Below are 17,758 nucleotides of genomic sequence, written 5' to 3'. Positions count from 1 at the left end.
ATAGATTGTGGATGCCAGACATGAACCTCCTCTTGCAAAACCTGCTTTCTCTCCAACATGACATCCTCTTTCTTCTTGGACCCAAACAACTCTACCACACTCAAAACGTCCCAAAAACATTCACACCATCAACACTGAGAACAGCCGACTCTCCTGTTCACTGAGACAAACCTGTGGAAGAACCTCCATCAAGTCTTTCATGATCTGCAAAGTCACCAGCCTCCTTATCTTCTCCCTCAGCCCTCTCTCCCTGGCCCAAACCTCCAAAATCCTCTTCCCCAGCTCCCCTGACAGCGGGTCAAAACCCCAATACAATTTACCAAAGAAAGCCAAACCCACCAGCTTGCCTGTAATCATCACCACTGACAAACTTCGCTCTATCAATATTTTAATGAACTTCACACATCTGCCTGGTGCAACGCCCAACTGTCCGTCATGCTCCTGGACTTAGTACCAAACTCCACAAACTCCATCCATGCCAAACTATAAACTTGCCTCATTGATTCTGACACCAATCCTCCAACCAATTGTGTCAAGCACTCTCTCCAATGTGCCAGAGGTCTCACAGCATGGGTGTCTTCCTCTCGTCTTCCCAAGGTGCCAGCCCATGGAAGCCCAGCCACGGGGAATGAGAAAGATCATTCACAATGCTTTTAATGACTCCTGCAATATGCTGTGCCCTATATGAGACATTCAAGCACAAACACTCCAACAGAAAGACCTGAAACAACGTAAAAAAATACACATCTCTTTCTGGCTGTCTATTCTCAGTGTTTATCACTGACATGTTATTTAGATGGAAAAACACTCTTCTGTTGAAAAAAAATGTCTTCCTCACAAGCAAACAGCCACAACCAGCAGAAAAAACTCTGTAAATGCAATACTGCGACCTCCACCTCTTCTTTCACTGAGCCAAGGTTCCACACACCAATGCGCTTGCTAATACACACCAAAACCAGAGCCACATGCCGTGTCTGAAAAAAGCTCAAGGGACCGCTCTGCTTCTTCCCCCATACCAGCCACTGTGACTCTAGTGAACTGCAGAAAGTTCGAAAAAATCCACAAATCAGCCTTCATTCCCACCTTTATACGCATTTAGTGGTGCAGTAGGGGCGCTCCTGACAAAACCCAGCCTCCTGAAAAAAGTTCTACCAGCACTGACCACACTGCACGCAAAATTAAGATGCCCTAACAAAACTTGAATCTCTTTAATTTGTGCTTTCTTTTTAGCCAACATCTCATTCATCAAACACAGCAATCTCTTCTTTTTCTCCAAAGGCAGTTGTACTTCTATTCTCACCGAATCAAATGCCACACCTAGGAATATTAGAACTTCAACTGGTCTGCAAGGCTTCTTGGGGGGCCATGGGAACTCCCAAGTCCTGCATCAAACCCTGAAATCTGCCCAACAAATCAACACATTCCGTATAACCAGGCAAACCTACTATGAAAAGGTCATCCAAGTAGTGGGTAATGGATTCAGAACCTGTAATCATGTGAAACGAATTCTGCAAGAACATGCTATAGTTTCAAATAACAAACAAAACACAGGACAACCTATTGGTAAACTTTAATGACAAATATGCATCCAGCAAACTGAATGCAAGCAGTCAAAGTCTTCTGGATTAACTGGCAATAGGTGAAATGCCGATTTGACTTAGCCATCATGGCACCAACCCGACCCTATGTATCAATGCAATCGCGGAGTCTATTGATGCATAGTGCACTCCACTCATTTCTTCCAGTATGAAATAATTTATAATTTATAGAGCACCCTCTGGGCTCAGTCTGAATTCCCCAGGTTACGTTTTAGGCACAACTTCAATTGGGGATATTATCAAATCCGACAATGGCCAATCAACAAAAGGGCCTGCCATCCAACCTTCACTCACCTCCTTCATCAATTTATGCCACACCAGCTCTTCATGGCCCTGAGCGGAACGCAAATTCTCAACCCAGTGGTGCACATGAGGGCCTCCATAGCCCAGCTTGAAACCACCTCCAAAACCTTCCAACAATAAAGGTGCATTCCCTAGTGTGCCATTCTGGGACAACCAATATCTAAGCATTTCTTACTTATTTGATGTTTGAGCCTTTCTCCATAAACTGACCTCCCCGGGCCCTACCCCTGTCACTAGTTGGCTGTCAGTGTCCCCCTTGTCACAGATTCCGCATTTGCTGTATAGGTCGTATGGCCGGTCTAGACAGTATCATTACAGGAACAATTCATTGTCCAACTGCCTCTATACTCTGTCAGCGTCGTCTGCCACCCAGGCCTGAAAGTCCTCACCGTACCGCACCCAAGCCCAGCTCCCAAAGGTTATCTGCGCCTTCCTCACTACATCCAAGTATTTAAAGAGCGCCAGATATCTCTCTGGGAACCTCTTGCAGTATACGCTAGCATACATCAGAAAGGCAGCTGTTCAATTCTCTATGTTAACTGGCACCTTTGGGCTCTGTGACAGCTCATCCACCCTCTGTGGACCCCTCTTTAGCCCTGACCTCCCTATGCAAACATCACTGTGTACTCTCCCTTCCATAAACTTTCCTTGTACCGAAACTAGGTGTAGGTGCAAACCAGGAGGGGCCCGAGGGCAAGCCTTACCCGGCCACAGCTGTACTTTCCTGCCACAGGCCTGCCTGCTCTTTCCAGGTAGATCAAAGTGGTAGATTTACGTCATGCTCAGCACCTCCCATCCTTCATGCACCACGTCTCTGCTATGCTCACTCACCGCACCTGTCATTACAGCCCCAGACAGCTAGCCTGCATGCCGGTCCAACGCAGGCTCTGTTGCATCACCGGCCCCTGCGCCCCCAAGAGGCTCCTAGCATGCTGGTAAGTCACCCGCCCCTGTGTCTCCAGGCAGACCGCTCGGATCAAACTGCAGCCTTTATTAATAGGCTACTCCCCAGGGAACAGAGGTGGAGTGCATTTGAAAGGGAAACCTTTGATGTGGTTTGGGCACTGAAGGAGCTAAAGCCATACCCGTTTGACACGCACTTCCGTGTTCAGAAAGACCACAGGCCCCTCAGATGGTTAATGCAGATGAGGGGTGAGAATTCCAAACTGTTGAGGTGGTCCAGCTCCCTACAGGGTATGGACTTTACAATGGAACACGCTCCTGGAACAGACCACACCAGTGCTGATGGTCTCTCCAGGTTCTTCCTTCTTAGTGAATAGAACTCCCAAGGTGTTGGGGAGCTCTCCCCACTTTCAGCTGGCTGCAACACGTGTTAGACCTGGCATACTTGGCGTGGTTCCCCCTGACTTTTTGCCTTCTGACCTCCTATTTTTCGGACTTCTTATTCGCTGGGTTTAGGATTGTGTGAGCTTTACCACTGTTAACCAGCACTAAATGGCAGGTATTCTGTTCTCTAAAATATGTTGACCTTGGCTTATCCACAATTGGCATATTTAATTTACCTGTAAGTCCCTAGTAAAGTGCACTATGGGGGTCATTCCAAGTCTGGCGGGCGGCGGAGGCCGCCCGCCAGACTTCCCCCCTCCGAAATACCGCTCCGCGGTCGAAAGACCGCGGAGGGTATTCTAAGTTTTTCCCTGGGCTGGCGGGCGGTCGCCAAAAGACCGCCCGCCAGCCCAGGGAAAAACTCCCTTCCCACGAGGATGCCGGCTCGTAATCGAGCCGGCGGAGTGGGAAGGTGCGACGGGTGCTGTTGCACCCGTCGCGTATTTCACTGTCTGCCAAGCAGACAGTGAAATACTTGTAGGGGCCCTCTTACGGGGGCCCCTGCAGTGCCCATGCCAGTGGCATGGGCACTGCAGGGGCCCCCAGGGGCCCCGCGACCCCCCCTACCGCCATCCGGTTCCCGGCGGGCGGACCGCCGGGAACTGGATGGTGGTAGGGGGGGTCAGAATCCCCTCGGCGGCGCAGCTAGCTGCGCCGCCTTGGAGGATTCCAAAGGGCGGCGGTACACTGGCGGGAGACCGCCAGTGTTGCCGGTCCGACCGCGGCTTTACCACCGCGGTCGGAATGCCCCTGGGAGCACCGCCGGCCTGTCGGCGGTGCTCCCGCGGTCCTCCAACCCGGCGGTCATTGACCGCCAGGGTTGGAATGACCCCCTATATGTGCCCAGGGCCTGGAAATTAAATACTATTAGTGGGCTGCAGCACTGTTAGTGACACCCATTACAGTAGTCCTTCAAACATGTCTCAGGCCTGCCACTGCAGAGCCTGTATGTGCAGTTTTAAACTGCCATTTTGACCTGGCAAGTGTACCCTTTTGCCAGGCCCAAACCTTCCTTTGCATTACACATGTCACCCCTAAGGTAGGCCCTAGTTAGCCCCAAGGACAGGGTACAGCGTTTTTAAAAGTTGGACATGTACTTCTGAGATTAATATGTCTTGATAGTGTAAAACTCTTAAATTTGTTTCTCACTACTGCAAGGCCGATCTCTCCCAAAGGCTATCATTGGGGTTACCTTGGAGCAGACTTTAAGTGTAACTTCCAATTGGGACATGATACAAATGTGGAGCTTGGTGTATTTAGACTCACAATTTAAAATTGCAAATGGTGGTGAAGTCAAATTTTAAATTGTGAATCTGAAAATGACACTTTTAGAAAGTTACCATGTTCTTACTTTAATCATTCTGTGTCTCTGCATGTCTCTCAATACACACCTGGGGTAGGTGACAACCAGGCTTTGTGCATTCCCTTTAGACAGTCACACACAAAAGGAGCTGGGATGTGACATTGCATCCTGATGGCCCATCACCAAGCAAAGGGTCTTCGTAGGCTAGATGGAAGGGAGGAGCTGACATTTACACCTGAATAGGGCTGTGCGTCTCCCCACACAATGGACTGTATAACCTCTTGTAGAGTGTGTGGAGCCTTGAAAGGAAGGCCTCTCTTTGAAGTCTCCCCTACTTTAAAGGCTCACCCGGATATAAGTACTGGATCCCAAACCCCACCAGATCAGTACACTTCTGGATCTGAAGGACATTCTGCCAGGCAGAAGGGTAGCTGTGCTTCCAGGAGGGACTGCCAGTTTGCTCAACTGCATTGCTGTGTTAACTGGCTGTCTGCTACCTATTGCCTTGGAGTAAGAAGGACTGGAATTTGCTCCGTACACCCTCTACAGACCATGTGACTCCAAAGGCTTGCTGGTTTGCCTCCTGTTTTTACAGTCTCAGTGACATCTGTGAAAGCTGAATTTATTACTAATAATTTTATATGTTTTGAGTTAAGAATTTGCATAGAATTAAGCTAGGAGAAAAAATGTGTTACTAAGAAAATGTGCCCACTTCAGTGGCCGCTATAAAATATGTAATGCTTTTATAGAATGCATGTTAATTATTATTCAAATCATATGTGTAGAGAAATTATAGTAGTTTGTTATATTAATGATTTGATGTTATGTATTTGCTTATTAATCTTAGGCCTTAAGTTAGCAAGGTTTGGACTTAGTCTGCACAGCCTCATGTTCAGCTGAAATGTCTGAATAAAATCGTGGGAATGTATGTCCAGAAAAACAAATGCATTTATTGTTCACACTGTGTTGACCAAATGTTTAGCAGATTTCTTTAACTTTCTCATGAGCACTGCTTGCCAGAATGTCTTGTACTAGAAGTCGCTACTTTGTAAAGTTTGATGCGTGAGACAGCAATGTTTCCAGGAACCAACAATGGATGTGTGAGAGCAGAGATTTTATTGATGAAATTCATAATTAAATATGTACTGATCTTGATGAACTAATGTGTGATTTTTCAGAGTTTTCTAATAAATGCTACTAAAATGGGTGACTTTAGTAAATGGCCACCATATTCCATTTTGTTTTCTACTTAGGCTAACTTTAGCTTATAATGCAATTGTGTTTTTCATTACTCAATGCTTACTCAAAAAAGAGTGTTTTAATAGTTTTTAGAAGTGTAAACAGCTACCCCTAGTGGATTTTTTTGTTATGCCTTACAAAGTCAGATTTATTAGGTCATTGCTAAAGTTTGACTGTCCTATTGTTTAGAAAAATGTCACTAACGTGTGGTTTTTCCTCAAGGATGGAAGTAGATGCAACATTGTTAGAAGTTTCTTCCTGAATATGAAATTTTGACGAGACGAAACAATGGATCCACAGACGAGACGGAAGAGAAGAAGAAATTGTTATAAATTGTGTTTAGTTAATGATACGATCAATGATATTTTCGCGAATTAAAATTTAGTGTACTATGAATGTGTAACTTTCAGTTTTCTAACAGTAGTTTTATTGGTTAAATGTATAAAACCCCATGTCCTGACCAATCATAAGCTTTGTGCGAATTAATTTAACGTTCTTTCACTTATTCTTTGGGTCAGATTTTAGGAGACTTTATGAAGATTATGAGAGACTTTCCAGAGATATTTTCAGATTCAGATTTATGAGGGAGTTTTGCAGTCATGTAGACTTGGGGGATTTACAGATCATTTCTACTGATGGTACCCCTTTGCTGAAGTGATTCCTGTTGTTATTCATTGACCTTCTGGGTAATGTATAATCTAAATTGTTATGTGTCTTTTATTTTACAGGTACCAGCTGCAACTCATTAATAACGTGCTGCATAATAATAATAATAATAATAATATTTTTGATATAACCTTAGATAGAATGTTTTCTAAATTCGTGTTTTCAAAATGTTTATGTGAATCCCAACATTTTAATGCTAATTAGTGGTTAAGGAGGGAGTTTGTCTTTATATGCTCATGACTTGTGTTGATGTTCTTTGATTTATTGCTTCAATGTATATTATCTCACTGATGCAGATTTTGGTGCTATTAAGTTGTATCATAATTCTTGAGTTAATTTGTTTACTTGCTTTGATTAAATTCAGATATATAAGACGATCTAACCAGCCATTGTTGATTCTTTATATGTATCATTTGTGTTTGAGAATTATTTTTGGGACTGTAGATTTGTTAATATAGGGAAATAAATTTACAAACCTTCTGACTAAACTGGTGTGGTCATTGCAGTGTAATCAGATTATTGATTTCTTGCTTTTGTTTATTGTGATGATTATGACATATACTATTGACATCCCCTCTGACCTGTGCGTGTCGGTCCATTGGCCTAAGGCGCGAAATCCACTATTTGGTCTAAGATAATAGCTAGGATTTCTTCGCGCTGCAGCAGATGCACTGACTGGAGTACGGATTGTTACAAGAAAGTTACCTGACAAGTCTGACGATGGGAACAGGAGAAGAAGAGCCAATCATCGACATGTGAAATGCAGTTTAGTTATATCTTGGATTTAAGGTTTAATTCTTATTGGATTGAATATAAACGTATGATTTTCTGACCAATTGCAACGTGGGAAGTTCTTTAGGAGATTTTAACTTAGCCAGACTGCACAGAGGAGAAGTGCGCCTTTCCTACTTTGATTTTTCCCCGTAGAGGTTCTGTTTGAGGAGCTGAGCATTTCCTGATGACTTTATTTTCTAACTTTGACTTTAAAACTTTATTGTTAATAGTTGATGTAGACCCTTAGAGATTGTTCTTAAATGGTTCAGATTTGCTTAGAGACCATGTGTCTGAGCCATTCCCTTTCATTGCCCTTTGCTAAAGATGACCAGATAGATGTCCAACTGATGAAGAGAATCGCAGCTTGACGATCCATGTTGAGGAGAGGTTAAACAAAATGCTATTGTCTTGGTTGTAGACTTTAATCTTTGTTTCTAAGTACCAACCGCTATTTCGTTAGAGCCATAGTAAGATGTTTTTCCAAATTAACTTTTGACTAAACATTTTTTGCATGCTATTCTAATCAACGGTTAGTTAGGGAGACCCAGAAATGCTAACTAATTGTTATTAACGAAGAGTTGATGTTGATTAATTGCTAAATCCAGATGTATGTCATTCCAGAAGATTTGGTCAACCAGTGTTGTTTATGTATGTGTACCATTTGGTTTTGAGACTCATTTATGTGTTATTAGCATTGTCAATCTAGGGAAATAAACATTTAAACTTTTACTAATGGTGTGTTTATTCATCGCCAAATGGGTCACATGTGTGAAGATTATCCCGAGATATATTTGTTGATGTTGATTGATTATGACGTTATATTTGCATTGAATAAGGACTTATGGTGGAATCACTCTAAGCGTAGTCAAAAAGTCTATTGAAGCCTCTAACGCATCCCCTTATAAATCAAACAATAAAAAAACAAATAAGGACTGACGCGCTAACACATCAAAGACTGCCTACGACTCTGCTGCTGGACTCTGCCATCTGTGCGCCCTACCCTTACCTGAGGTGCCAATCCAGTCCTGGACATTACAAGTGGGTTTTGCATCTACTTTTTGGTCAAAATCACTACATTGCCACTGTTGCGCTGGTTGGAACCGATGAATCGTCTACATCCAGCGGTTCGATGATGACGCATTGCCTTCATCACAAGGGATTCTGCGCAGCTCAATGACGAAGCTTCACCTTCATCGCAACGGGTTCCGCACAGCTCCATGATGATGATTTGCATTCATCGCACGGGGTCTGCGCAGCTCAACAACGCACTGCCTTCCTTACTGGAAGACTGTGGACAACGCTTCTTGGATTGCACAGCACGGACGCGATGCATCACCTACCTCCAGCTAATCTGATGATGATGATGCATCGCCTTCATCGCAGAGGGATCTGCATGGCTTGACAATGACCCAACCACCCAATTGTGCAGGTTAGAACTGAGCCAGCGTATCCCTCCATCCAAGGTACTGTTTAACGGGCTCTGCATGAGTCCTGTAGCCGGCTTGTGCTCCATCGCAGTCAGCTTCAAATTTTGGGTTTATCCTGGTCTACCGTGACCTCAAGTAACCTTTCAGCGCTATTGACTTTTAAGCACTACATTGTAAATATTCTTTAAAAATTCATATCTCATAATCAACTTATTGTTTTTATGTTGTTTTGGTCTTGTTTTATTCAGATAAATATTCTCTAGTAATCTAAACTGGTGTGGGTTTTTTGTGGTGTCATTAAGTGCGTTACTGTAATTAAAGTGTTGCACAAATACATTACACATTGCCTCTTATGTTAAGCCTGACTGATGTGAACCAAGCTACGAAAGGGTGAGCACAGGTTAATTTAGGGTATGGATCTGACATACCCGACTAGGATTGTGGTCCCTATTTGGACAAGGTGCATCTCTCTGCCAACTATTCACCCAATTTCTAACACTCCCCCACCCATTTCTCCCTTTTACTTGTCCTCTCAGACTCGCCACAAGAGCCTGTACACACCACCAGACCTTAATTGCGCCACATTCACCTATGCTGCATTACACTACATTAAGCACCTCTGTCTGGTTATTTTTATCAATGCTTTTGACAACCCATGAGACTAAGAGCCTGTCCCGATCTTCGACCAAATTCCCCATGTTTCAATACTAGCCCTGCTCTATAAAGGCACCCGGGTCCCTTAAGATTGTCCCCTTAAATGTTAATGGCCTAATACACATTAATCAGGAAATAAATCCTCTCCAGCCTGGCTGTAAGGAGGCCGACATAGCCCTTCTTCAAGAGATGCACCTACCCCCATCTGAATCAGATAAATTGAAGAGGGACTGGGTGGGAAAAGTAATCCATAGCAGTAGAACCATGATCCTGATACATAAGGGGCCCTGACCACCCCACGAATCTTGTCACCTATGGTTTACTAAAGACCTCCTGGAGGAAGCCTTGGCCCTTTCGGTTGACAGTGGAAAAGTGTTTGATAGAAATGAGTGGCCCTAATTATTCAACACACTCAAAAGATTTGCCTAGGTGATGAATGAATTGCCAAAGTCCAGAGGCTTTACAGAACCCAATAGCCCAGGTCAATTGTGGCGGCTTCCTATCTGACAACTACCTATTCGAAGACAAACTTGTTAAGGCTGCCCTCTCTCCTCCCTTCTGTTCCAGCTTGAAATGGAGCCCCTGACCACAGCCATACAGAACAGAGCCTCTATAGCAGGGGTGCCTACACCTGCAAGGCCACTCCAAGATTGTACTGTAAGTGGTGACATCTTGCTTACACTAATGGGTCTCCACAACTCCCTTCCTGCTCTTTTGTCGCTCACATCAGATTTCGCTGACATTGAGGTACAAGGTTAATTGGACTAAACGTGAGGCCTTATCCATGTCCAGAGTTATGACTTTAGCATTCCTGGCCTACTACCCTTTTAAATGGGGAGCAGAACAACTTTGATACCTTGGTATTAACCTCAGCAGAGGATTGGAAAGGACTGTGCCTGGCAATATCCACTTGTGGCTAGGCCTATGTTAGACTGTACAAAATAGATGTAACTCTACCTGTCATTGTGGGGCAGAATACCAGCGGTGAAGATTGTCATGGACCCCAGGTTCACGTATGCCTTAGGTACATTTCCGATCCCAATTAAACTATCTCTTTTGAGAGCTATTGACATAGACATCAAAACCTTTATGTGGGCCGACACCCGACTGGGTTTGAAAATACATAAATTAATTCAAAAAAGCTACAGAAACTTCAACCCCCAACTCAAGCTTAAAGACGTTTTCAACAGACATACTTACACACACACATGGCTATCCCAAAGCTAACCACCTGGAACCACCTCATCACTCAGGACACCATCACCAACATGAAATCCATCCATTCGGGGCCCCATCTGACCCATATCCCCCACATCTTCAATCTAGGAGCATCCAGGATCGGTCTTGAACTTTCCACCCTACTCAACACCTCACTTGGTTCTGTCACCTTCCCAGAAGGCTGGAAACATGCAGAAATCAAACCTGTGCTGAAGAAACCTTCAGGGGACCTCAGCAAACTCAGCAACTATGGACCTGTCTCCCTTTCCCAACCAAATTAATTGAAAAAGCCATTAACCAACATCTCCCCATCTACCTGGAAAATAATCACCTCCTCAAAGACTCCCAAACTGGATTCCACAGCAACCACAGCACTGAGACAGCCCTGAATGTGGCCACAGATGACACCAGGGCCCTCCTTGACAAAAGAGGACAGCCACTGTTTTCCTGCTAGATCTCTCAGAAGCCATCATCACCCTGTCCCACCACACCTCATCACCAGACTTCACCCTCAGATGGGTTGACTCCTTCCTCACCGACAGAACACAACGAGTCCACCTTCCACCCTTCACCTCCAAACCTAAACCAATCATATGCAGAGTCCTTCAAGGCTAATCACTCAGCCCCAACCTCTTCAACATCTACATGTCTCCATTATAGTCAGAACCTATGGACTCAACATTACATCCTACGCCAATGATATCCTCTCCCTCTCCAAGAACTTCACCACCACCAGAACTAACTTCCACCAATGCATGACCAGTGTTGCCAATTGGATGAGGAAATCTCCTCAAGTTCAACACAGACAAGATGGCAGTCTTAATCTTCAGCAGTGACAACTCCCCCTTGGACGCCTCCTGGTGGCCGACAGAACTGGGGCCCACTCCAACCGTAGCTGAGCATGCCAGGAATCTCTGTATCACCCTGGACAGCGAACTCACCAGTAGGTCTCATGTCAATGAAGTGTCATCCTCCTGCTTCTTCATTTTGCCCCTGTTACGTAACATTTTCAAGTGGCATCCCCAAAACATGAGACGCACCATCAACCAATCCCTCATCACCAGTCGACTGGACTACGGAAACACCCTCTCTGTGAAAATCGAGACCCACCTATTTCAAAGACTACAGACCATCCAGAACTCTGCAGCAAGCCTCATCCTGGATCATCTTTGTCGCACCCACATCACCATCCACCTTAAAAAAACTCCACTGGCTCCCAGCTCATAAGACATACCAGCTCAAGCTCCTCACCCAAGCATTTGAGACCCTGCACTACTCCAGTCCTGCCTCCATCAACCACCGAGATTCCACAAACCCTCCAGACACCTTCGCTCCACCTCACTCATGCTGGCCCATACCCTCTGCATACAACGCAGCTGAGCAGGAGGATGCTCCTTTTCCCACATTGCAGCCAAAGCCTGGAACGGCCTCTCTCTGCACCTCAGGTCCTCCGCTACTCTACAGGAGTTCTGTAGGATGCTGAAATACTGTCTGTTCGATTGAGACCCTGGACCCTACCAGTGCCTGGATATTTTCACTGGTGACCTGATTTATTGATGGAATGATCCATAGACTAAAGAGCCGTCTCAGCCTTCCATTTGTAGAACACTACTACATAGCCCTGCATAGCTCTGAAACTATCGCAATTAGCCGTTTACGTGCAAGTATGGTGGATGCTCCCTTATGGGTTGCCATAAAGCACCTTCTCACCTATGATTGGCCTGGGATACAGTTACATTTTGAAAAAAAGCCTCTTCTTCTTTGATGAAAAACCCAATAGTACACTAATTGAAATTCTGGTACTGTGCACACAAACACCTGCAAGCAGATGCTTGCCACCTATCTGGAATAACACCACCTTTTGTGCAGGCAAGGATACCATTTGCTGAGCCCATGAATTAGGGCCAAAATATTGACTCTTAACCACCTTACATTACAGGGTAGTCTTTGATCCCTTGAACCACTCCAAGCTGAATTTACCGTACCCAACCAAAAGTAGTGGAAGTAGGACCAACTACGACATTGCCTTGTAAGTACATTGGGACTGATTCGTGGACCTTGCATGATTTCCTTGTGGAACGCTACCTGACACACTGGGCCTATTACGAGGTGTGATGGCAGGGTTTTACACTTTACTGACATCTCCTCTTTATGCCAAACCACAACTTTCTAGGTTGCGGGGCAACTGACAGAGAGCACTGTACACAGACTATACTGAAACAGACTGGGCGACCTTGATCAAAGATCTCGACAAAGGGGTTCAGGAATCTCAAAAGAGGCTCTGTCTATCCAAGACACTCAAAGATTGCTTTTGGACACCACATAACCTATGCTCAGTGAGGCTACTCCACCATTCAAAATGCTGGCAATGTGACTAGCAGGAGTGTACCATAGTTCAAAACCTGCATGACTACCCACACATCCTGAGGTTTTGGTGAAAGGTGAAGTCTATTTTTACCAAAGTCCAATAGCTCATGCTGCCCTTGCCAAAACTGTTGATTCTGCTTATGACATGGCTGACCTCCCCTCCTTCACCACCGATGACATATGCTTGCTGGTCACAACTCTAACTGTAGCAACGATTTGTATCCTCCACTATTGGTTTCACTATCTTATGTGTGCACCGTATGGATGGTATAATTGGTCCTGGTGTATCCATATGGCACAATCTACTGTTGCATGAGTATGTATCGTATGCAGGTTTTGTGTTCTATTCTCTTAGTTTTTCTCCTTTTTAGATTGGACCACTGTTGTTAATACTTTTTGTATTCTTTAAAAACGATAGATAAAGATGTCACAAAAAGAGAAAGGAGAGCAGGCTCCAGACCCATTTTCCAAACCAACTTGCTCCACAGCCCATCCTTTGGCGCCAGAGCAAAGGCAGGCATAACAACCAAGAAAGCAAAATACACCAACATTTTTTTATCATACTTTAGTTGTACAGTACGTGGGAAAAAACAAAGAACTGTTCTATAGTGGAGAGTTGCTGTCTTAATCCTCCTTTAAGTGCATTTAGTATAGTCTGATCTGCAATCCAGTTTCTCAGAGCGATTCATATGAGCTGGGTGCATATTGTACAGTGTATGTCAATAAGCCTACTGTAACTGTAGGATTGTGGATCTTGTGACTCTTATCGTACTGATAGCTGAATATGGGTATGAGAGTTGAAGATCACCATTCTGGATGGTATTTGGAACACCTCAGGCGGGACAGTCTTTGGGCCTGGACAGTACCTTTGACCAGTTTATAGATTTACTTTTTTACCTTCTCTTCTGCAAAGATATTCTCATATTTTCTTTGCTGATTTGTGACCTGCTTTGGGGTTGCAATCCCAGATGAGAATGAAGTTGAATACCTGTTTTGTGCTTTGCTGTGTATTGAATTTGCTTCTTCGAAAAATTCCATGAAGATTTTTCTCCAGTGGTCTTCTGTTATGTTTCACTCACGCACCTGGTTCCTACCACAGAGATATCACTAGAGCTAATGCTGGACCCCCACTCCCAATCATGAAGAAGCTGGAACTAGGAGCATTACTCTCAGTTCCAGTCCTGTTTCCAGAGGAGGAAGAGGGAAGGGACAAAATAATAAATGAAAGCTTGTAGCACTGTTTCTGCTCAACAAAGCTGCTACTCTGCTAAACAGGATCCTCACTTCAGGCCTTCAAAATTAATTGAAGATTGATATTTTCGAGGCAGAATTTCTGGTTTTCGTAAAAGTGCAATACACTAGAAACAACAAGAAGAGGCAATTACCACTAGTACATAGAGCTTCCACAAATTTGCTTTCAATATTTCACATTTACAAGTTTCTTAAATAATCATAACATAGGAGCAGATCAACCAGATACGCAAATGGAATCTTCTGGAACTCTCGAAGAGGAACTTGAAAGGCTAGGTAGAATTTTAAGTCACTCCATAAATAAACTCAGACCATAGATTGCAGTTAATGGTACTCCAAGGTCTGCACTCTGTACATATATTGGAATCATAAACACTCAAAAGGAAATAGAAAACCAGGTTACTCTGGGCACATAGGTTGGAAGTTAAACAACTCTCAAGGTGTGTTTGAGATGAGGTTACTCTCGGAAATGGATTACATTCAGAATTACATGAACTCGAAACAAGACTAGACATGGCACAAGATTGGAATTACAGACTCTCCAAAGGTGGTACTTAATTCACAGGTTAAACTCGAGTATTCAAAAACAGATGAAACAAGATTTTTCTTTTCACAAGATTGGAGTTACGGACACTACCTGAAAACCAGGCAGAACATGGAACAAGGTTACTTCTTAGCAGAAGGCTGGAATAACTGACACTTCCAAGGGTGTGCTTGGAACATGGGTTGAAGTTAAAGGCACTCCCAAGATATGCTAGAAACAAGATTGTGTTTGATACACAGGAGGAGACCAGGGCACTCCCCAGAGTGCTAAAAAACACAGTTACATTTAGTTCAAAGCTGGAGTTGAAAACATTCCCAGGGTAAGATAGAAAAAAGGATTACACTCAGTACATAAGTTGGAGGTATTAGGTTGATTCTGGAAACAGCCTTTGGTCCATTAGCAACACAGTTTAGGAACAAAGACTTGGAAAGTGGGTTCAGAGGTAGATAAAGCAAGGGGAATAGCAGACAAGCCTGCATATACTACTAAAGACTAGTGTGCACTAACCTGGGAGCAAGTACTTAACAAGAACTTTACAGGAGTGCAAAGGTGACAGGCGGGTCATTGCTAGAAGTTAGAGAAGAGGTGGGATCATAGCTAATTGAGGGAGAGACTGGAGGGGTATCCGAAGTCAGAATCTCTGAGTCATCGGAAAGGATCTGGAAGACTAGAATGTCAGATGGCTTCCAGGTTACTTGGCAGATGAGTGCTGGGATGAGGTTGTACAGAAATTGAGATATTAAGGTCTGGGTGACTCTGAACATGAGTGCAGGGATGAAGCTTGTGCTGTACAGGAACACAGGAAGAGCTGGGCAACTGAAGAGGTGAGTGAAGGGAAGCTGCTTGTGCAGGACTTGATGGGAACTCGTGCAGGTCTGGATACAGGTGTGAGGCCAAGTCCTGATGCACGTTCAGATGAGCTACTTATACAGAAATCCAAGAGTGTTTTAGAAGGGCATGTGTCTCAGATGGAGGATTCCACAGGAACCTGGGAAAAGGCACATATTAAATACAAACGTGCATGGCTTAACAAGCAGCTGGTGCCAACAGTAATTGACAACAATGAGCACAACGGAACCCAGGTGCATGATGGTACAACCTAACTGTTCACAATGGAATCGTAACTGTCCTAAAAGGGCACGTGATATATGCAGGTTCAAACTGGGTGAAAGGTGCATAGCAACACACAAGGAAGTTCAATAGTTCAAGCTTTTCGGGAGGAGGGGGAGTCATGGAGCACTCAAGACCGAAAGGTGCCACAGGGGAAGGATTGACATGAAGCCGACGAGTAATACCCCCTGCACATAGTGCACAAGATTGAGTCATTGCATTATGTTTGTTTCTCCTTTGTTGATTCTGGCACATAACCCTCTTATTTTTCTTCTGAGTGTTTGTGGAACTCTTCAACATTATAGTTTTCTCCTTGGTATTTGGTGTCTGCATTGCGTCTTCTTTTTTACTCTTGATTAGGGTTTTGTAGCCCTAATCTAGATTTCATCTGATTAAGCCATTGTGATATCCTTTGGTCTCTGTGGCATTAAGGAGTATGCTGCACCCCCCCTTCCCCTGCCAATTTGAATGGTTTGTCACATTTCTTTTCTTGGGTGCAGTTTTAAAACCCTGCACATTATGTGGAAGCCTTTGCTGCTTCTTGAATTAGTTTTCTGTGTGACATATTTCATGTGGATCATATGTCGTTGGCTCTCCCATGGTTGTAAAGTCCATGTTCTGATAGAACCAGGATTTGTAGTTTCATCAGGAAATCCATTACATCCGGGTTGCCTAGTTTCTGTGGAACACTAGAAATGCCCCGTTAAAGAATGATGGATTTCTTGCTGTATGTAGGTGAAGCTGACTCTGTACTCTCATGGCCATCTGATAGTCAGGCAGCCCCTGACTCTGTGCGGTGTGTGCCTTTCTCTGCAGATGGATGTTTTGGTAAAAAACAGCCATTGTGATTTTTTTCACAGTGCTTAATGAGTCAATGTTTCTTCCTATGATGGTATTTATGGGCTTTTTTATACTCACTGTGTAATTACATTATCTCTGTTAGTTTCTTGTTCAATTGGTGGCTCCTTAGGTGGTTTTTCTCTTGCCAACTCTGATCCTGAAGGCTGCCCATCATTGGTACTTTGGATAGCAGCTCAATTTATAATAATGGGTTTATTTTAAGAATCTGATCAACGAAGCTTGCCTTTCTTGTGCCCCAAAGAATCACATCACTGTCTGCATCTACTCCATTCAGCTTGAATCTTTTACTGTTTGGAGGTAATTCCTTTTTATTATGCCCCTGTCCAGCTTTTTTGTTAGCCATTGAATACTTGTTCATTAACAAAGCCTTTCCTTCTTTGGGGTAATTTCTTTGGGTGATACAAATGTTGAGATTTCTTTGGTCACTTAGCCACCTCTTTAGAGAGTTTCCCTCTTCTGTTGGGAAATGTAATGGTTCAACCAACAGTTCCATCTGTCTTGGACCTTGTTTTCCGTGAACATTGTATGACACCGATGGAGTCCAGGATTAGACAACCCATGGCATAACCATGGTTTCTGGTATACAGCTGGTAGGAAAGTGCCATTTTTTCTGCACTGATTTTGCTGTTTTTTTAAACTTTTATTAACTATGGCACTAGGGCACTGCTAACCAGATCCCAGGAAATGTGCTCAGAGCTTTAATGTTTGACATAAGTGGCTGAGTCATAATTGAGAACCTTAACCATTTAATAAGCCCATATCATGTGGTGGAGAAATATACCCAAAGCATGAAAAGGAAATGTCACCTGTGGACTGCAACAGTTGGTGTGCCATCCACTAGCATGACAAAGAAAACATGGCTTCTGGCCTACAACCGGTGTCAGACTGCTGCAGTGTAAAGCCTGCAGAACAACTTGTTAAAATAACCCTTTTTAACATTTTAAATATTAATACTTTAATACATTGGCACATGGCATTTTGGGCCTAGTTGCAGAACAAGCAAACAGGAAGTACTGCAAAAGTATGTAGGTCAGGGCCTAGAAGCCTTTACTCCTTTGGTCAGAGAGAAACTAAGAGTGTCCTAGGGTTTTCCCTA

Source organism: Pleurodeles waltl, chromosome 8 (assembly GCF_031143425.1).
Source record: "Pleurodeles waltl isolate 20211129_DDA chromosome 8, aPleWal1.hap1.20221129, whole genome shotgun sequence".
In the NCBI taxonomy this organism is placed as follows: domain Eukaryota; kingdom Metazoa; phylum Chordata; class Amphibia; order Caudata; family Salamandridae; genus Pleurodeles; species Pleurodeles waltl.
The sequence above is the reverse complement of the archived record's forward strand: the minus strand, read 5'-3'. Positions refer to the sequence as shown.